At 39.8% G+C, this 22,437-nt stretch overlaps 1 long non-coding RNA gene and 1 pseudogene across 1 annotated transcript; both read left to right on the top strand.

Annotated features, from left to right (window-relative positions):
- Positions 1 to 2,839, top strand: LOC122211183. The gene is made up of 3 exons (XR_006198544.1): positions 1 to 205; positions 711 to 854; positions 2,624 to 2,839. It is a non-coding gene; the product is annotated as an uncharacterized LOC122211183 (long non-coding RNA).
- A 13,144-nt stretch (positions 2,840 to 15,983) lies between these two features.
- Positions 15,984 to 20,858, top strand: LOC122210575 (annotated as a pseudogene).
- Positions 20,859 to 22,437: the final 1,579 nt, after the last annotated feature.

A 22,437-nucleotide genomic window follows, 5' to 3' on the forward strand; every position in this document is an offset into this window, starting at 1 on the left:
ACTCTCAGATTCCACGCAACATAGGGAGGGGGTGGGGGCTAAAATTTCGGAAAATTTAAGCTCCTAGCATTTGTTGCCTGTTCACAATTAATGCTCAACCTAGTGCACCTCAAACCTCAATGAACTAGATTATAACATTTTTTTTTTTTTTTTTTTAAGGAGGAGCAAAACTGTCTTCTGTAAGCTGTGATTTATTTCATTTCAGGTTAGTTTTGTTAGAGACAAGTTAAGTCTTGGTTTGAATTCTGGAGAGATACATGTAGCAATCAAACCTTCCTTTTCACTTTGCTGAAGACCAATTTTAGAGGAGGCAAGAAAAAATTCAGCTCATTGTTCATATTCTTGTCTCCCATCTCATAGCATCCAGAGTGCCTGTGCCACATTATAGCAGGATAAAGGAACCGCGAGTGGATTCTGTGAAGAAGGGGGAGGGGGGGAGCACAGTTTTTAATCTTGATTTACTTTATTTCTTTTTTTCAGAGACCATCTTTTACTTATCTTTAACTTCTTTCCTGTCCCATAGGCATGGAAATGATTCATTTTCTTTCCCTTTCATTTGCAATCTTTAACAGCTTTCCCAGAAGGGGTGTCTGCATGGCACCGCGTGATACTGTTTCATAGGGAAATAAGTTGAATCTCCTTGCTCTTCTTTCTAATGTCTTTCAAGCATTTTTTAATCATTTTTTTTCTTATTTCTTAAAAAAATTAAGAAACTGAAAGTCGCCCAAGTAGGAGGAGGAAAGGAAACAAGTTGTAAGGATATTACAGGCCATCGCAGAAGTGTGGTCAAGGAATACAAGTAGGGGGGCTGTAGGAGTGAAGAGAAAGCCACTGATTGCAGAAAATACCTTAGGGTAAGCATTCATGCAACAAGATGGCGGGCACTGTCGTTGGCTGTGGAAGGAACACAAAAATGGGTACAATACTATCCTGACGACTGAGGGTGTGGGAAGTGGACTCTTTCACAGGCAGGGATGAAATAGACACAACTATCTGATAGGGTAATTTGGCAGTATATATTTTTTGAAATGTAAATACTTTTATTTCATTTTTATTATACTTGCAATACATACTCATGATTCACAATGTTGAAAAAGAAAGAAAATATATTTAAAAAATATTCATAGTCTCACCACCTGAAGACAATCACTCTTAATTTTGGCATGCACTTTTCTAGATTTTCTCAGCTATATAATAACATAGCTGTTTTATATATATATTTAATATATATATATATATAAAATGTCTATTTAGATATAGCATCTATGTAAAAGCTTATATATATTTATGTGTACATATAAATTGATACATATTATTTAGAAATATATTTTAAAGAAAATATATTTAAAAAATATTCATAGTCTCACCCCCTGAAGACAATCACTCTTAATTTTGGCATGCACTTTTCTAGATTTTCTCAGCTATATAATAACATAGCTGTTTTATATATATATTTAATATATATATATATATATATAAAATGTCTATTTAGATATAGCATCTATGTAAAAGCTTATATATATTTATGTGTACATATAAATTGATACATATTATTTAGAAATATATTTTAAAGAAAATATATTTAAAAAATATTCATAGTCTCACCACCTGAAGACAATCACTCTTAATTTTGGCATGCACTTTTCTAGATTTTCTCAGCTATATAATAACATAGCTGTTTTATATATATATTTAATATATATATATATATAAAACGTCTATTTAGATATAGCATCTATGTAAAAGCTTATATATATTTATGTGTACATAAAAATTGATACATATTATTTAGAAATATATTTTAAAGAAAATATATTTAAAAAATATTCATAGTCTCACCACCTGAAGACAATCACTCTTAATTTTGGCATGCACTTTCCTAGATTTTCTCAGCTATATAATAACATAGCTGTTTTATATATATATTTAATATATATATATATATATATAATGTCTATTTAGATATAGCATCTATGTAAAAGCTTATATATATTTATGTGTACATATAAATTGATACATATTCATATATATTTATAAATATTATATGTATGTGTGTGTATATATATATAGCCAAAAACATGTTTTATATACATATATATATGCATATAAAATAAAATTCCGGATTGTCTCCCTTAGTATGATGACACAATACTTTCTACATTGGCACAGATGCATAAACATCATTTTTAAAAATTGTGTGACTGTCTATAACGTGGTTATACCCTAATTAATATCCTCTAAACCAGATGCTAAACCTTAAAAAAAATGGTATCCACTAGCTTTTCCACTTTTGAATTCTTTTCTTAAAATATATTCACCAAGTGGAATTAAGATTTCCAGGACAAAGAAATTGTATCAAAATCAGTGGGTACCAATTTACATTTCATACCAGCTTTTTATAATACTTTTTGGCATTCTGTTTTTCTTGTCCTGTGGCTGACATATGATTTACTGAGTATTAGAACCACATGCCCAGGTAAATCCTTCCGGGGTCTTCTAGAGTCTGCATTTTTTTGTACTCTTTGTCTCAAGTCACATCTACCTTAATTTTATTCCTCCCTACCACCTTTCTCAATCAGTTCACTAAAAGAGTGAAATGCTCCCAATGTTTTTCATCTTCTAGGGACTTCATTAACATCTTGTGAATGTTCCTTCAAGTTTGATTGAACAAGGGCGATTTTCCTCCGCACAACTGATAGAGTTCGAATATGCTGGATCCGGTATTATTTTAGATTAATTTAATCTTCATGCTTTCAATGTTCAGCCCCTGATCTATTTCCTCTGATGGTCTGCTGTAACAATCCAGACTTCTTAATAAAGATGTATCCCCTGCAGTGAAGGCATGCTTAATAAATAATAAAAATGATGCTGTCCTTTTCCACATGAACATCCTTCTGCAGAACATGGCAATCCCACTCTATCTTAAGCTCATCTGAGTAATTAAGAAAATCCTCAGGTTCTGCTATGGTATCAAAAGTGTGCCGGAACATCTAGTTCTCCTGGATACTTTTCTGGATACTCCTGTGGTTTGCTTTTCATGCACACCCTGTGAGTTTCATGCAATCCTCTACTGTTTTCTGACACCACAGCATACACAGTGAGGTCCAGCACCCAAGGTCCTTGGATCCCAGAGATGACTGTGGCTTTCCCCTCTTCTTGTGGCCAACTATCTGCCATAGAGAGTCCTCTTTGTGCTACTTGTGCCGTGAATGCTTCAAGAGTCACTTTACTAAAATAGACGGAAAAATATTCTTGGCCCAAGAACATCACAGTCTGCAGCCTGAGGCACAAAATCATGTTGACATTTGCCTTCAGTATATTTTAGAGATTTTCTTGACACACTCCTATTATTTTTATAAGCTATTAAATGGAACTCATTTATCCCACGTCTTAGGTAGAAACCTTGGGGGTCTGGACTGAAGGATCATTTGAGAGAAAGCATACTTAAAAATCGCCTCCTTGACTTTCACCACCCATCGGTATATTCCTTGCCTTGAATCCCCTAGAATCCTCATAAAAATCAGTGCTTGAGTTGCTGATCCCACATCCCTCTAAATAAGCCTGGTAGTGTGTCTGATCCCATAACATGCACAGTTGGGGGTCTGCTTGTAGACACCCACTGCATAAAGCATTTATACATAAGGAAATCTGTGCAATCCAGAAATGCGATACTGAAAGCTAATTTGTATGGAATGCTTGAATGCTTCATCTGCACAAAGGGAAGACATGCAGCTTAGACGTGTTAGTCAACTTGTCCAAAGGGAATGACAAAACTAGGATTCAAACTGAGATCTGTTGACTCCGGAGGCTATGCTATTAACCTCCACACTGCTCTTGACATGCGCTAAAGAAGAATATTATGAGGAGTTCAAAAGAATGAGATATTGGTCATTCTCAGGGTAGTGGTCTATTGAGGAAGTATAACTGAACTTGGCCCTTGAAGGAGGAGTAGAGTGCTAAAATATGGAGACTTGGAGACGTATGTAGGCTTAGAGAAGATTCAGATTAAAATCCTGAAAAAGAAGGATTCTGAGGGATTATCTAGGAGATGTTAAAGGAACTAAGAACTTTAGGTTTGTGAACAGGAAGTTGAGACAATCATGTTACCATGATATTCTTTCATGAAGGGTACTTCCCCAGAAGGCAGAAAACAGCAAAGCTTGTAAGCTAACACATTAGAGATTTTAACCTTTAAAAATGATGAAACAGAGTGATAAGGTAACAGAATGTTTTGCCAGTAAAGACGGACATATCGTCTTGAAGGGCTTAAGGGGAACAGGCATTCTCTAATTCCCCATGGAGACCTGGAAAAGTTCCTCAGTGTGGGGTTATCCAAGCCCAAGAGTGCAAGTCTCCCATTCAGACAGACTGAACTTCCTCTTTAGAGGTGGAGACGTAAAACGGGAGAGTCTGTTCTAAAAGGGTCTGTTTGCAGTTCATGCATTTGACGTTCGTGCACCTGAAGCCTTCAAGTGATACAAGTGGTGTGTGTTAGTGTGCGCACATAAGCTTGTCTATATGCTTTCATGCTTGTATACATGCATTTATGTATATGTGCATGCAATTGAAAACATCATAAATTACTCTTTTTACAGGACTTTACATTGATAGCACGGTTTAAAATGATAGAAACCACGTAGGTAGCATTACTCAGTCTTTCTTTGGAAAAGGCATGTCTCTCCTTGGAAATCTATGACTGAGGTAAGGAATCGTGAGCAATATAAGATACCAGTTAACCTTTATACCTAGCTCTGCATTCTAAACCAGAAAAATAAAGGCTGCTGAACACATTCATCTCACTGCCTCAATTACGTGAAGTGGATAATCAGCTTAGCACTGTAAGGAAGATACTGAATATGTGTTGATTTTTCTTTGGTATTGATTGCTGTGCTTTGACATACTGTTCTCGTTATTATGCTCCGAGGCACCACCTGGCATCATTGTCTGTCTTTCCTCACATGTCACGTGATCATCCTTTTTGCAGTTGTTTCTTAATTGTATGTAGTTTTCAGTGCACATGCCTAGAGTTTAAGACCCAGCTTATTGGTTTAAGTGACAACAGTTTATACTTTAAAGTCCTGTTTGATGAAAACTATACAGTTTTCGACAGATATCTCTGAAATTCACTGGCAGATTTTTCTAGAGTGTATTTTCTTTTCTCCTTTCTCTCAAGAAAAATGCCTTTTCTCATTTTAGAAAACACTTCCATTTCTGAATAGGTCATGGTCCAAATGTAAGTTGCAAATGCACCACGGTACACATTCTTCGCATAAATACCTTAATGTGAACAACCAAAACCTGTGTACATGTTTATTGAATAGCAACTATCGTGAGAATTATTACCGTCAGCTTCCACAAAGAAGCATATGCTTAAATAGGTCACTTGTCTCTGCCTACGCACCTGTCTACCTGGCATCAGGCAGGCCGTATGTGTCCCCCTCCTCCCAATAATCAGCAAAACTTGTTCCCTGCACTTGGGGCACCTGAGGTCCAGGCATCTGAATCAGTCCAGCACCTGAATTGTTCCAAAAGAGAACTCTCTAAAAACCTTGCAGTTGTCCTTGTAAGCAGTGCCCATCAAGTCAAAATGCTGCCAGAAATCTGTCCCAACCAACTCCCTAACCTTTAATGTGTAAGTATAGGAGCATATCAGCCTTGTATGTTTCCATGGTTCACATTTTGCCAAAAGATGAACTGTGTTGACTCCCCATAATCTATTAGTCTGAGAAAGTCCATCAGTCCAACCCCACCAGGGCCTGAGACCTAGTATTTTTCGGGCTGTGAGCCAGTAAGAGCCGAGCTCCTGAGCATTCCCAAAGCCCCAACCCCCACCCTTACTAAGTATGTGCCTCCTTGTCTGCTATCGAATGTGCTTGGGACTGAGCTTCTGAACACCACCGTGAGCACAGACTTTCCATTCCCCACCCCAACATACCCATGTGACATCTCTCACAATTCTCCGGATCCTTTGTAACTTGCTGTGTTCTTGCTCCCTGGACAGAACCACTGCACTGCCCTGGCTTAGTCGCCACATCCCACAATTCTTCTGTGACAAACCACATAGCCAAATGGCTAATGATGAGTCCCCTGCTTGCCCACGAGAACTAGCAATTCAGCTTATAGCAGACACTCTTATATGGAAGTTGGTCTTTAGAAATTCCTCAACCAGAAAATGTCACAATTGCTTCTTCATAGGGAAACTAGAGCCTGCCCTCCCTGGAGATGTGAACTTTGCTTTGGAACTGAAAAAAAATGCCCACCTTAAAAATGGAAGCTGCAAAGATGAATTACAGCTGAGGAAACAACACTGTGCCTTCGAAACCATGAGAAATGCACTAGTTGTTGACATATTTAATCTCAAATGGAGATACTTAAGAAAGGACTATCACTGGGGGCTGTATACTCAGCACAGTCATGCTTATTATCATACGCCTTCTTCCAACATGAAGTGGCCCTCTGACTTCTCTAGAAAAGTAAGTTGTCCATGCTAAGGAAGAAGCTAGGTTTTTTTTAATTTTTTTTTTAACGTTTATTTATTTTTGAGACAGAGAGAGACAGAGCATGAACAGGGGAGGGGCAGAGAGAGAGGGAGACACAGAATCTGAAACAGGCTCCAGGCTCTGAGCTGTCAGCCCAGAGCCCGACGCGGGGCTCCAACTCACGGATCGTGAGATCATGACCTGAGCCGAAGTTGGACACTTACCCGACTGAGCCACCCAGGCGCCCCAAGGAAGAAGCTAGTTTTAAAGAAAGAGTTTTCACGTTATACATCTCTTCCCACAAAACATACACACACAATCGTTTCGATTGTCTTAGGAATTGGCCAGGACAATAAGATTTAGAATTTCAAGGGGCGCCTGGGTGGCGCAGTCGGTTAAGCGTCCGACTTCAGCCAGGTCACGATCTCGCGGTCCGTGAGTTCGAGCCCCGCGTCAGGCTCTGGGCTGATGGCTCGGAGCCTGGAGCCTGTTTCCGATTCTGTGTCTCCCTCTCTCTCTGCCCCTCCCCCGTTCATGCTCTGTCTCTCTCTGTCCCAAAAATAAATAAAAAACGTTGAAAAAAAAATTAAAAAAAAAAAAAAGATTTAGAATTTCAAGTAAGCCAATGCTCTTAGTTCATCAGTTGATGTCTAAGACCAGCAAAACCGGTGAATTGACCAATTTCTGTTTTCACATTAAAATGTTTTTTGGCAACGTGGGGATTTGTAGACATTTATCATTTGTCTTCTCTGAGATAACACAGAAGTTGATATTTTGGGTGTTCAGGACTCTTAGCCTCTCCATAAGGAAAGGTTTCCATCCAATCTCTAACTACTGGACAAGCAATGAGGAGGGTAAATTTTCATCGAAGGCCCGATCTTGAACAGCGGGAACGTGAGACATTCCAAATTGTTGGTGTTCATTTGGTGCCTGTAGTGGACCAAGAGCTAGAAACTTGGGTTACAAGCTGCCTTGCAAAAATATACAAAGAGAATAGAAGGTAGTGAAAAGGTTGTTGCAACAGGCTTCCTCTCTTTTGCCTTCTCTCCTCAAAGCATATCTGTTACGGAAGTAGGTCTTTGGGTTTCCATGTAGCTCGGACCCAGATTCTGCCTCCCCCTTTCCCATCAAATTGCCAAGGCACCAGGGCAGAGGTTCAGTGAGGTCAGAGTCGGGCTTTTGCCAACGATGGACAGTGTGTGTTATCATATCAGTGCAGTGAGCCGCACGGGAGGGGGAGGGACACAGGAAGTCAGACTTTGCTATTTCTTTCTGCTGGAACCTACTGTCAGATATCAAGTCACTATCGATACTATTCATATTGCTGAAAACAAAACCATCTTCAGGTTTTATCACTGACATCTCTTCAACCAGTCTTCCTTCTACTCTCGAATCAGTGTCAACATGCAGAGTTAAAACCTGCCCAGCCCCAATTAAAAGCCTTCTTACGCTTGGTCTGGTAGCACTGATTTGTTTCCTCTTTTTTTCTCCCTACCTCCACGTTTTCCTCTGATTCAAGAGGCAAGTTCATTTCCCGGTTAGGTCTCTTATTAGTCGTGTGAACTTGAGCAAACCACCTCTTTTCTCCAAGTTCGTTTTCAGATGAGAAAAATGGGAGGAAATAATGCTTGTTTCACAAAGTTGTTTAGAAAATCAGATAAGATATTCCTACGTGAAAGTTCTTTGATGAAAGATACAGAGTGCGTAAACACTTTCCACAATTGGGGCTGTTCCCTCAACATGTCAGAACCTTCGCTCTTGTCCTGCATCAAGATACTCCTAATAAGTCACATCTTTAATAAAATCCATAGGACTTATATTTGTTCCCAATAAATAAAAGCTGCCTATTGGTATGCACAACGGGAGGCCAAGTAGCTACTTTTCCTACGGCCAGATATTTTTAAACTTCCTATTTATTTTTACAAAGCAAGTGTGTGTCTCAGAATCAAAATCAACATATTCAAAAGCAGTGATCGTGCCTTAGCAAGTAGAGATCCGGGTTCTATCTTAACCGGCACAAGCCTTTACTTGGATTAGTAACAGTGCAGTCGACAGATGTAAAAAATCAGAACCCACGAATTTGAAGATTATTTTTGTTGTGCTTTCTCAAATGAAAGAGTGCATTTTGGAGAGTAAAGAGTCAAATCCCTCCCCTGCCTGAGCTACCATGCAAGCCCACTGCTTCCTCTGGCTGCTATCAGCCTCTCATAATGTAAAACATTTCTTCATTTCCAGCAGATAATACTTTCAGTGAAAAGGTAATTTTTGAAGTCTATTACTTGCATTCTTAGCGAAGAGCACAATGTAGCATTTTGTTCTAATATGCCATTGAAATTGTTTGAGTAGGTACACCATGGAATCAAATACAAAATGTCAAAATGGTTTCCATTAACTATGCACATTTGCACTGCTTCCGTTAATGGCCATGTTTTTGTTCTTTTCCTTCATCTTTACGTCTATAAGATGAAATGATTCAGTTGATGTAACTGAAAAGGACGTTGAAAAGGTAGAGAGCAAATTACAAAAGCATCAAGCCACAATTCCACCCACATACTTTATTTTATAATGAAGTTTAATAATGATGGAAACTGTCGCTAGATTTAAACATCAGTCATTTCAGCAATTGTAGTTAATGTGAATATTTCATACCGAGTAATGTTTTATAAAAACACGGCAGGGATTGTGTATTATAGTGAACTTCAATGTCATAATGAAATCTTAACTAGATGCTATTATTGTAATATATATTATGTTAAGAGGAATTTACTTCAACTTGAAAAGATAATGTAAGTACTGTTTCCTTCAACATTGTAAGTTCAGATAAAACCATTTTACTTGGAAGAAGGTGGGTTTTTTTTTTTCTTTTCTAGAATTAGCATGCACACAAATGAACACCCACTACTTATGAGAATAGGCGTTGTGCTGACGTCTCTTGGTGGGAAATTCACAACAAAAACATAATTATTGTTGCTCTTTGACAAAAAAATAATGAACTCCAGAAAGACACTTGTGGTTCTTACACAGTATATGTTTTTCAAGCCCCGGAAGCATGTGAGTTGCCCCTTCTGTCTACCTTGAAAAGAAAGGGCATTCCTAATGACAGAACCCTAGACCCAAACCTAAAGCAGCTCAGTTCCAAGGGGAGAGAGCCCATGGCGGAGCGAGGAAGGCTGAGCCAGGTGGTCATGCTTGCTGAGTCATTCAGCAGGCAGCCTTTCTTTGCTTTGCTTCCTGATAGTCCGGGTTCCTGCTGATGACTGCAAAGCAGGCATGGTAATATCAAAGGAAGGCAGCACCTGAACACTCTCTCGTTTTCCACCGCCTACCCACTTTCCACCCCACTCAGGGCGGTCTCTGCCCACATCAAAAAGGTTTAGCAAATCCCCGAGAGTGCTGAGGGCCATTTCACTTCATGCTCACATGACGAAGAAGGAAGCAGGAAGTACATTTTCACCTCGGAGTACCACCCCCTTCTCTCTCCTAGCCTCGGAGAAAAGTGGCGAAAGGCAGCAGCCTGCTTGCCGTGGCACCACATTTGCCCGCAGTCCACAGCACTTCTGGAGAGATTAGGAACTAAGAGCCGTGCGCTGGCCACAGCGTTCCTGCCCTGGGCATGCACTCAGGTCGTTCCCGGCACGTTTACCGCACAAAATGTTCCTCCTTGTTCGCTTTGGTTCCCTGAGTTCTCTGCGCTTCTGTGTGCATTTTCATATTTGAACTGGCTAAATGCCCCAGATTCCATAAAACAGCCAGAACAGTTAGTCTTTGCCGCCAGATGGCAGTATAATACCATTCAAGTATGGAAAGAGGTTTTTAAAAAATGGGCTTAAGGGACTTTGGATAAGTACTACTCAGTAAGCTGTCCCCTGAAACTAGATATCATTTCCTTTGAATATTTAATACTGATCTATTTAAGATAAAGGGATCTACAGCTATGGTAAAAGAACCCTGTTTCGTTTAGCTACTGCTGTGCAACAAACCACTCCACAAAACTGACTGGCTTAAAGGGGTAATGATTGATTATTTATCAAAATTCTGTACATTCAGCTGGCTGTTCTTCTGGGTTTCTCTTCTGCTTCACAGGATGGAGCGAAGGTCTTTCACTGAGCACTTGCAGCTGGGACCATGGCTGGGGCTGGAACTTCTAAGATGTCTTTTTCATCCTCTAAGGCCCCTGCCTACTTCCACTTGGCCGTCGCCATTTCAGTCTAGCACAAGTTTCCCTACAGCATGACAACTGGCTTCCAAAAGATAGCCTTCCAAGTGAACAAGGCCCGTTGTGCAAATGATTATAAAGGTTCTGCTTATATCTCACTTGCTAGCGTTCTATTGGCCAAAGCAAGTCAAGTGGCCAAGCCCGTGGTCAACTTGAGAGGGATCACATGTGGACATAAACATCAGGAGGCAGGGCCAGCAATGGGACGGTCTACCATAGATCCACAAAAAGATTTACAACTCAGAAGGAACAAAGAATCAGAAAATTCTCCAATTCTGATTTGCATTAGAAATGTCATAAACAGGAGCCCTTGAGTAGCTCAGTCAGTTGAGCATTCAGCTCTTGATTTCGGTCTAGGTCATGATCCCAGGGTCATGGGACCAAGCCTTGCATCAACGCAGAGCCTCTCTGTCTCTCCCTCTCCCTCTGCCCCTCTCCCCAGTTCACATGCTCTCTCTCTCTCAAATAAAAATTAAAATTAAAAAAAGAAATGTCATAAATAGATTCCTTCTTGTTTCAATAATCATAGATAAGACACATGGTGCTGACAAGCTTTTAAAATGTCAGAAAGATAGGCCTTCCGGTCTTTGCACTTCAGTAGAAGGGCAAAATTCCAGCCTCTGGCCTTAGAATCACAAAACTCCAAATTCAACTTTTTAAGGACACCCATTATTGGTCAAGCTAAAAGGGAACAGTAGAGCTAAGTAAACTTACAAACGACAGCCTCATCAACCAGATATAAATTCAATAGGTTTCAAAGACAGACGTACCTGATTTACAAATGGAGACTATCTGCAAGCCCAATCTTGATAGATAAATCTCCCCAGGAAAACAAATTATAAAAGCAGAGGTTGTTTTATGAACACAAATTTGGAACAAGGGGAGCTGGATATTCTCACTGGATACTTCCATTAAAGTTGATGAATTGTCCTTCTCTGTTCTACAAACATCTCTATTTTAAGAACTGACTCAGTTCTGTTAAATTACAGCAACATTGCCTCTTCATAGGACTAAAAACACACTGATATAACACTATTTTCGCTAGCAATGATTATGAACAGGATTAACAATGAGAGTCAATTTTTTTTCTCAATATTACATGTTGCAGAAAGCCAGTAATTTTTTTTGTCCAAGATAATATTCATATTTATTATGCATGACCCAGAAAGTACTGTTGACACATAATGTTGATTCAGTAATGAGCGCACTTCCATTTTTCATCTGATAATCCCCATGGCTAACAGGTTGCCACAGCCAAATGATGCTTTTGTAGTTCAGTTAACATCTGCCGATGATTGAACCTAAGGACAGTATCCATCAACAATTGCAAATTTGCTTCCCAGAATCAAGATTACAACTAAACAGCAAGGCTTTGCATCCTCTAAGGCAGTCTATTAAATTCATTTACATATGAGATTTATACCCTCTACAAATGTAACTGATACATGCCACTGTTATTCCTGACCTTTCAGTGAATTCAAAACAAAATGGGCAAAGGGGGATTTACTGAAACTCTTCAGTAAGAGTTTGTGTTTTTGTTGGTGCATTAAGATAACAAGCCCACAGTCTGAGAAGTGGAATATGTGAATTTTACATACAGCTTTTCCTTCTATGAAATCTGTAGGCCAAACTCTCAAAATTCAGCTTTCATGAAGGGAGTGCAATTTTTCTATGATGATTGTTCTTCCTCCCATGGCAAAATATTCTTCATTATATTATAGACTTGATTAAGTGATTCATTAGATGAGGATGGAGAAATCGTCAACCCATTAACTGTGTCATATGTAAAAAAGTTTGGTCTCTTTAAATATCAAATAGCTCATGTGTCAATATTAAATTTCCAGTTCCCAAAACATGGCTACACAAGTCTTCCTCAAGAAATGTATTTATTTGAGCATTTGTGGAACGGATGTTCCATGCATGAAGAGCCAGTAAGGGACTCTGCAATATGGAACCACATTGACCATTTTAAGCACCCAATTCTTGGATTTACAACCCACAATGAAACATCTCACATTTGAATAGTTTGCTATCACCTCGAATTCAACCTGTTCAGTTAGCATTGATCAATAATGTTCACGAGGTACTCTGAGAAATGCCAGGGGTTCTCAGAGCTAACCAAGAGGCCACAGAGTGGAGAGGGAATCATGTCGAACTCAAGATTGCCACCTCCCTTCGAGTAGAGAAATTCTTCTTTTATTTGTTTTATAGAATTATTTCCCCTTAAGCTCTTTTGATAAAGGGGAGCAAATATTGAGCACAGAGTAAGTGCTCTGGTAAACATTATCATAACAACAATACCTCTATTTCCTGCGTGGGCAGATTTCTCCACTGTAACACAGACCCACCGAATCAAATGCTCTGGAAAAACCATCTGCATTTTAATTTTCCCCAATGAATCGCATGCAGGTGAAGTTAGAAACACTGATCCAGAGGGACTGATGGGTATTTAGTATATACAAGAGGAACATCACTGCTACTTTCAAGAATTAGAAGTGGAAGAGGACAAGTGAGAGGATAGCAGTTTTGTGTGGTCCAAAAAGCAGAACGAGGATCTTGGTAAAAGCGAGAAGCGAATTTTGGCTCAATACAAAAAACTTTCCAACGACGTCTGTGCAAAGACCGTGTAGGCTTCTTTGAGAAATAGTTGTCTGCCCCCTTGTGCCTGAGATTGATTGTTCATTTAATTGTAGACTTCTCCAGGATGTTTGTAGAGGTTACTTGAGCATCTTTTGGGATGCTTAGACTACCTTCCAACCTTAAGTGTCATGATTCTGGGCATTATGTCACACATGGAAGCAGACGTTTTCTAAATAACATTCATCCCCAGGTGCTTTTAGTTCTTCCTCACCTTCACCCAATACATTTGTTCAAAGAAGAGTCTTTTTCAAAGATTTTGGTATGTGGAGGGCTCTTTGGAAGATAGCTTCAGATATTCTCAGATCAGGATACTACACCATGTATCCTGAAAGCATAGGTACATGTCTTAGAAAAATACACAGGAAGCCCTCTCTCAGGGGACAGAACCACACTGTATGGGACAAAGCAAGAGTTTCCACTTGGTGCCCGTGTCCACCAACAACCATTCCTTAAACAGTTCAACCACGCTCACGGGGCTCTTGAAATTAATCCTTGAAGCCTGATGGAACCATTATGTTCCTTCGCACAGCTGCTACCGTGAGTCTCATAAGACACCACCTTGCTTATAAGACCAGAACGCTAATCATATGTTAGGACTGAAAACACAAGGTAAAAAGGCATAAAATCTAGACTGTTTCCATGCCACTATAGCAAGTATTAAAAAATATATACCTACACACTTTTATAATATAGATTTGTGGAAGGATGAAAATGCTGCTCTCATTTATAGTTTCCTCTCAGAACGGACACTTATTTATAAATGAATGGTTCTGTAATCACCCAATGGCACCTTCATAAATCTCTCCAATGTATGGTACCCTGTAACACATCTGATGAGAAATGTGTTTACTCTTTCAGGATTAAAAATAGAAAAACACAATAGAACAAGTTCATTGGCAGGTTCAGGTGGCCACTTAGTTTATAATAGAATCAGGAAATGAAAGTGCCCTGTGGTGCAGTAAAAAACTCTACTAGAACCCATTTTTTAGCTAACACAAGCAAAGCACGCTGGTGAGTTTCCTAAGTTGTCAGCATTAAAAAAAAAAAAAAATTAACTGTATACCTCCTTTCAATCAGCTAAATATTTATTCAAATCTTCAGCTTGTTATTTCTTCATTAACAAGGTTTCCCCTGCTGCTCAGCAGAATATGTGAGGAACTTTGCAAATGTCAGAAGCACTCAAGTTGAATCAACCAGGGGAAGTGATAAAAAAGCCTCATAATCGAGTGGAACTACAATAGTGGCACATTTCAAGCTGGGAAATAATAGATCAATACACAAGGCTCTTTCCCGTGGGGTAATACTGCTATTTGTTCTTATTTTGTGATTTGTTTTTACTCATCAAATCACAAGTACAATGCATTTCTGTGTTAACCTTCAATTTGTAAATGATCATTTGTATTCGAAGCCTCAGAACACTGCAACAGAGAAAAGAGGGTGCAATTTTCAAAGAAAGGCCGAGTCTTGTGAACAAAGGAGAACAACATAAAATAAGCAAGGCATTTTAGGGAAAGAATTAGTGCTTTAGGAGCTCCTGGCTAGCGTGTGACTCTCTCCTTCTAATAGGTAAACCAAGCCTAATGAGGCAGTGTTTGTGGTACTGGACAAATACAACTGTTTTCTCCTCATAGGAAAAAAATATTTACAGCTTTGGTTTAATTTGGCATTAGGAAAGTTTAGCATGTTCGTTTGCTTGTTTTGGAAGAAAAAATTGTTCATTATCTCAAAAGTGCAGATGTTTTACCTTGAATTTTGTGGTTTGGTAAGGATCTTAGTTTGTGAGAGCTCAGCTGTTTCTGATCTAATACAAAACCTTATCACTGATTTCTTTTACATAATTCTGTGTCAGCTTCAGCACCATTGTCCAATAATAAAACACGCTTTAGTCCATTTATCTTTTGACCAGTTTTCTTACATCATTTCAGATGTATATTACAATCTAACAGCTCCCAGTTATTAAAAAAAGAACCTAGTTCATAAACATGAACCATAGATACAAACCACAGATAAATCTTTGCAGACCGTTCTTTCTTCATAAAAGATAATGAAACAATATCAAGACAGAAATTCAAAACATTTCTCCAAAATCACAAAGAAGAAAAAGTTTCCATGTACAGATAAATAAATGAACTCGTGAGATTTTCACAGTGATCATGCACACCTTTCTTAGGAAAATTCTGTCCATTTTTCTCTTTCCAAGTACAAACAGACTTTTCTCTGCCAGAAAGTGTCTTTTTAAAAATAAGGATGTGACCCGCCACGAAAAGGAACAAGTGGCTGGTCACCCGGGAACTCTTCATTGCTAACTGATGACAGTGATGATGTTGTGAGAAGCTTCCAGAAGGACCCAATGGGAACCGTTCACATGGAAGCGCTGGAGAAATCCAAAACTCACCCTATCAGTGTTTCAGCAGGACTTTCAAATCTTCAAATGTAGGAAGAAGAAAGAAGGGTCAGCAGCCAGGACACAGGTAAAGGTTAGTTTTTAATCCCCAGTGCCCATGTTCATTCGTGGCCCCTAGAGGAAATTCTCAGACCTGGCCTCAGCATACTGGCCTTGCCCCTCTGGGAGGGGTTAGCACTATCCCAAAGGACAAACTCTGTAGAAGACAGACAAGAAATGAGGGCAAATTTGTATTACTCCCACCATGCTGCCTTCTGAAGACCCTGTCCTCAGGGTTAGACACACCAGCCCACTGTTCCCAGGCAAAGAGGTGACAGTTGCTGACCTGTACGAAAGGTTGGGGCACTGGGGGAGGAATGGGGGAATGGCTTATTTAATGAGGAGAAAAAGAAAAGTGTAATTCAAGGAGCAGCGTTTGATTACTCTGCTATTGTAGGGATCGATCTTCCATAACAAACACATGAAACATTAACAGAACAAAATGATTGCAAAGTCATCTTAAGACAAGGTCTATGCATGAACTAAATTAGGGGCTGTGGATAAAATCGGACAATACTTGGATTAACTTCATCCTTTCCTTTGCATTCAGATTCTGCTCAGGATGTTCTATAGGAAAGATCACGAGGTACGTAGCTTGGGGCCAATATTTCCCAAGTAGAGCAAAGATGCTTCACTGGACTCCAGTGTTCAGGGAGATCTGCCTTTACTAGATGTTGTGAGTGGCTTTGTACAATAAGCTGGTTTCTTTTGTCAGACGAGTTCTCTTTCAAGCTGGCTGAGAGTTTATTTTTTACTCTGTATGAAAATTCTACAGAGAACCTAATAGCACAGAATGGAGTCCAGAAATCATTTGTAATACTCAACCACAACATGGATTTTATTTTATGCCTCCTTCTAAATAAGTCTTTTCTAAATATATTTTAGAGGGCTGACGGCACATAAAAGGGAGCTATTAAGGAGAACCACAGGGTGTCCGTGATGGGAAGGGCTGATTATCACTGACAGCCTCCAACTTTGGAATTCATGGAAAGGCAAACCACAAATATTTCAGAGAGACTAGCAAGCAGATAAATTTTATGCCACATTGCCCTTCTCCCTTCTCCTCTTCCCTCTCCCCTGCCTTCCCAATTTCTTCTCAAATGGTACATCTGGGTGAGGTGTTCTGGGAAGCCTTCTTGTGTCAACACAATCAACATAATACAGACACATCAGCATCTTTTTAAAAGGTAAGCTTGCTCAGTCCAGAGCAGCCTTCTAATTAGAAAGTGCTATATTTACTTATACCCTCCTTTGCACGGCATTAGGAGGCATTATTCTGCAGTAGGATACTCTGAGAAAAGCTCCGTGCTTTCCAAACGCTGGATTTCAGGGAGGTCCTCGGCAAAACTGTGAAGCGAATTTGAATCTTTTCCTTCATTCAGGTTTCAGTCTGTGACCTTGCACCCAGATCCCATGAATAGAACATTGTCCTCACAGGGCAGAGGCTCAATAACTGGACATTTTCTGGGTCCCTGAATTTGTACAATGAGATATCAACTCCAATCTGTGAGCACAATGCTCCAGTGGCTGCAAGAAATGGCAGCAATATTGATGTCTTTCAATGTAGATCACATCATTCACCCTGCAGAGCTCAATAAAATGATACTGTAGTTAACAAGTTTTATAACACAAAGTTACTTTAAAACATGGAACTAATCAGAGGGAAGCCTGTGTGTGCATGTCACTGCCAGGTTTAATTGTCAATAAATAAACAAAGATTTGCTTCACCTATTGTCATGTATATCCAGTAAGTCATTAATCTAAACTAATGAAGCTTAAGATATATGACAGACAGTTTTTATGGAGCGCCTCCTTAATGATATGTTTGCTTTTCATTTCAATGCCAAGAGCCCATTATCAAGAAAGCAGCACATTATGGTCCAAACGCATTGAAATCTACAGCACTACCCTTTGTTCTGAGTTCACAATAAGCCGTGCTTACACTTACATATTCATGTACTCTCGGAGATGAAAAGCGTTAGTTAGAAATGGATGAAGGAGGCGGGGGGGGGGGGGGGGGGGGGGGCATGCGTCTCATGCTCCTGTTCTGCTGTGGGGTTTCCCCCCTCTGGATTTTTAAGCTCACCTGGAAAGAAAAAGGAAACTAAACCCAGTCCAATTCATGCACACAACCATTTTGAAAAACGTGAGTGAATTTGTATCATAAACACAATGAGTCCTAATCACTAAGGAACACAAACCAGGGAAGCCAAGCTGCAACCGAGTAGCCGCCAGATAATAAAAGCAAGGCTTCTACAATTATTTCAATGTTTGCATTAGTCCTAAAGCTTTGATGGTTTCCAAAGATGAAGCAATTATTTCTTATTCTGCTTGCAGTGTGGAGGAGAATAACGTGGACAAGTTAACACCTGTCAAACAATAATGGTCCCAATACCTGGTAACACGACAAATGCGAAAGAGTTGATCCTTTGGGCCAACGCCACCCAGAGACGGTTGTAGGCTCCAAAGGCCAAATGAAAGATTCAGTCACGTTGCAGTTGGTTTACATAAATCTGGAGAATTGTGCCTTAAAGGAGACTAGATTCCAGGAGGACACAATATATCTGTGTGTAGGAAAGGACAAAGGACTATTACTATGTATGACCAGGAATCTAGACTACCTTGTTTCTCAGTGCATTTCCAGCACCTTCCATAGTCCCTGGCTCAGGGAGGGTACTTTGTGAACATTTACTTAGTTATGTAAGTGAGAGGAAGAGAAAGGAAGAGAAAGATTTTTGAAAACTTCCCTGGAAACACCTTCTTCTCTTCCATTCCATTCTGTCATTTTCTCTAGTAAAAGCAGGAAGGCCTCCACTGTCAAGTGCTTTCTCTTCTCTGTCTTTGGGGTCTTGCAAGAAGGGCCTTTATGAAATCATACTTCGGGGCGCCTGGGTGGCTCAGTCGGTTGAGCGTCCGACTTCGGCCCAGGTCATGATCTCATGGCTCGTGAGTTTGAGCCCCACGTCGGGCTCTGGGCTGACGGCTCAGAGCCTGGAGCCTGCTTCATATTCTGGGTCTCCCTCTCTCTCTCTGCCCTCTCCCGCTCATGCTGTCTCTCTCTGCCTCTCAAAACTAAATAAAATAAACATTAAAAAATTTTTTTTAATTTAAAACATTTTTAAAAATTAAAAAAAAGAAATTATAGTTCATCCCTTCTTGAATGTTCTACTTGTTCAAACCAAAACAGAACTCAATCCATTCCTTCTGGAGATACTCACAGAGCATCCATGAGCCCGATTGGTATGCGGACCCTCATGGAGCTCACAGACACACATTTAGACCATTAGACAATTTTGTAAGCAGCCTTTTTGGATGTGTAAACAAAGTTCTAAGTGCCACAGGGGCACAAAGGAGTTTGATTGTGAGTGGGGAGTTCAGGGAAGTTTTCTTAGGACACATGTCTTATGAACTAGGCCCTGGAGGGTGGCTCAGCACTTGACAGGCAGACAAGTGAGTGTTCCATGAAGAAGGGTAGGACAAACAAACTAACAGAGCATGATAAAGCACTGAGTGTTCAAGAATCAGCAAGTGGTCCAGTGTCCTAAACACTGCACACCATGAAATGAGACAGAAAAAGGTACTCTAGAACAGATTCTGATAAATGGCCTTCATCATAAGACAGCTACTATTCCTTTAGCATTTATTATTCTAAGCACATAGGCATTTACTTTCATAATAAACCTCATTTTTGAGTGGGGCTTCCAGAGTAAATGACTCATCCAAAGTCATGGATGTATGTACGTACTTGAACTCAATCAGGTCCATGACTATCTAAGTGCAAAGCCCAGGCTCTTCATCATCATTTTTTTTTTTTTAAACAAATGCCAGGACAGAGTAGCCTGAACATTTGTAAACCCTTTTAATGTAGGGCCTTTTCACAACACTTCCATGGATTTCTACAGACCTTCTCAGGCCTATATGTAGAAAAAGAGAATTCTGAGGAAGGAGGTAAAAACTAAGGAAGAGTTCATTATTACACCCATGGTTTTTTATGAAGAAGGCTAAAATAGCAGGTGACTGCGTTGGCTAATTAGGGACAAGCTTGGTTTTAGGGAAGTGCTATTTCCTTGTTGCTTCCAGAACAGTCATGTATCTCCTAAGGTGCTCAAGGCCACATCAGGTGCTCTGTATGGAAACTAGGGTCCTGAGACTGGAAATAATAACAAAAAGAAATAAATATTAAAAAACCACTGATACTTTTGAAACGAGTGGCGGGGAAGTGCTGTGGGAGTTCCCTGTCTCTGTCTGCCAGGTGGAGCCTGCTCCTTCGCTCCACCGTCTATAGGCCTGCCCTTGGCACTGCAGCTGCCCCCAGAAGTGCCGAAGTCATGGCCAAGTTCTCATTTGGCTTCAACACCATTTTACATCAGCATGCCATATAACCATCTGAAACCTTTACTAGAGTGCAGAAATATGGACTCGCCTTGCTTGTAACCACTGATCATAAATACCTAGAGGCGCCACAGTGGCTCAGGCGGTTGAGCATCTGACTTCCGCTCAGGTCATGATCTCACAACTCTTGAGTTCGAGCCCCACGTCGGGCTCTGTGCTGACAGCTCAGAGCCTGGAGCCTGCTTCAGATTCTGTGTCTCCCTCTCTCTCTGTCCCTCCTGCTCATTTTCTTTCTCTCTCAGAGTAAATAAACCTTAAAAAAAAAAAAAAAAAAAGACCTAAATAATGGGGTGGGACAACCAAAAGATTGGTTGCATAAGTGTTCAGTTCAGAAGCTGGAGACAGTCATCTCGAATATTGAAAGTGGTGAGGTCCTTGAAAGGTGGCAATTGATATTGACTGCGACAAGACAGCAAAAGATGACAGTGCACCCAGAGAAAAGTCTCCAAAACTTATCCAAGATGAAATCCGTTCCGTGATCAGACGGATCACAGCTACAGTGACATTCCTGCCACTGTTGGAAGTTTCCTGTTCCACTGATTTGTGCAAGGATATGGTTGTACCTGAAAAATGGAAAGGGTTGGGACCACAGTTCATTACGAATTCTGAGGAGGTCTGTCTTCATTCATCTGCCACGATCCACAAAGAAAACAGCATGGTGGCCTACAAAATTCGTGTCAATGACTGAGGATAAGATAAGGACAATGATGTACTGGTAATTCTCACATGTGATTTTCCTGAAACCAAGTCAACCAGAGTTGATACATTTTGTTTCATTGGTTAATTTTTAGATTGGGGGGGGGGGGGGTGGGGGCAACGTAACACTAGACTTCCGTTGAACTGTACGTAATTGTTCCATTTTTGGGTACCTGTATGACTTTATACAGGGTTGACATAAATTATTGCACACTGTTCAAAAGGGAACTAACAGATTAACCCAGCATTGTTATGTCAATTCCTTTAAGGTGGTAACTGTAGATGGAAAGCTGTTGCTATAAAGCTAAATACCTTCTTAAATCAGCCCTTTTGGTCAAGTATCTTGACTCAGAATATAGGTGGGGAGATATTTAAATATAAAATACAACAAAAGAAGTCTGAATATTCAGAGTCTTTGTTTAGATCCTGAAGTTATCTAATGAGAACCCATAAGTAATGAACTGCTGCTTGTATTAGGTCCTAGCCATTTGTTTCATTTGTCTAGTTTCCATACTGAAAACATTTTCAATTACTTGATTTTAATTTATGGTAACTTGAATCTACAAAGCTATGGATATTTCTATATATATCCATATATATAGATAGATATAAATTCTGTATCTATATCGGTATCTAATTCTCTGTCTATATCCTATATCACAGGATATAAGTTCCTGTGATACAGAACTCTCAGAAATGTTTTTTTAATTAAAGTTCTATAAAATCAAGCTTAAAAAAAAATAACCCTGATGACCACCAGCCCCTCTATCTTGGACTGTGCCACAGGCATCCTGGACAGAAAGAAGCCATCTGATTCTTTAATTTTTTTTTTTAATGTTTATTTTTGAGAGAGAGAGAGAGAGAGAGAGCAAGCAGGGAAGGGGCAGAGAGAGAAGGAGACACAGAATCCAAAGCAGGCTCCAGGCTCTGAGCTGTCAGCACAGAGCCTGACGCGGGACTTAAACCCACGAACGGCGAGATCATGACCCAAGCTGAAGCTGGAAGTTTAACCAACCCAGGTGCCCCAGGAAGCCATGTGATTCTTTAGAGTTCTGGAAAAAGTACCCTACATGCTCTTTTCATCATTTAGTTCAGGACTTCTCAAACTTTGTGACCAAGGTGGTATTCCTAATGTGTAAGCCTCAATAATATATATTAAACATATTATCCAAGCAAGCTTAAAGAAAGGGATTTCTGGTTAATAAAGCATTGTGTTTAGTAAACAGTTTCTGGGCATGAAGAAAATGAGTTGTAATTACTAAAGCAGTTATATTAAAATCCTCTAGAACAGGCTTTCTCAACTTGACCACTATTAACATTTTAAGCTAAATTATTCTGTTTTAGGGGCTGTCTTTGCATTGTAGGATGTTAAGCAGCCTCCTTGGCCTCCACCTACTAGATGTCAGTAGTGTTCCCTAGGCTTAACAAACAAAACTATCTCCACACATTGCCAAATGTCCCCCAGGGGAAAGAATCACCGTCAGCTGAGAATCCCTGCTCTAAACATTCATATTTAATGAGCATAATCTAACCTTGTTTTGGTGAGACAAAAGGCACCTTAGAATCCTTTT

This window comes from Panthera leo, chromosome F2 (genome assembly GCF_018350215.1).
Source record: "Panthera leo isolate Ple1 chromosome F2, P.leo_Ple1_pat1.1, whole genome shotgun sequence".
In the NCBI taxonomy this organism is placed as follows: domain Eukaryota; kingdom Metazoa; phylum Chordata; class Mammalia; order Carnivora; family Felidae; genus Panthera; species Panthera leo.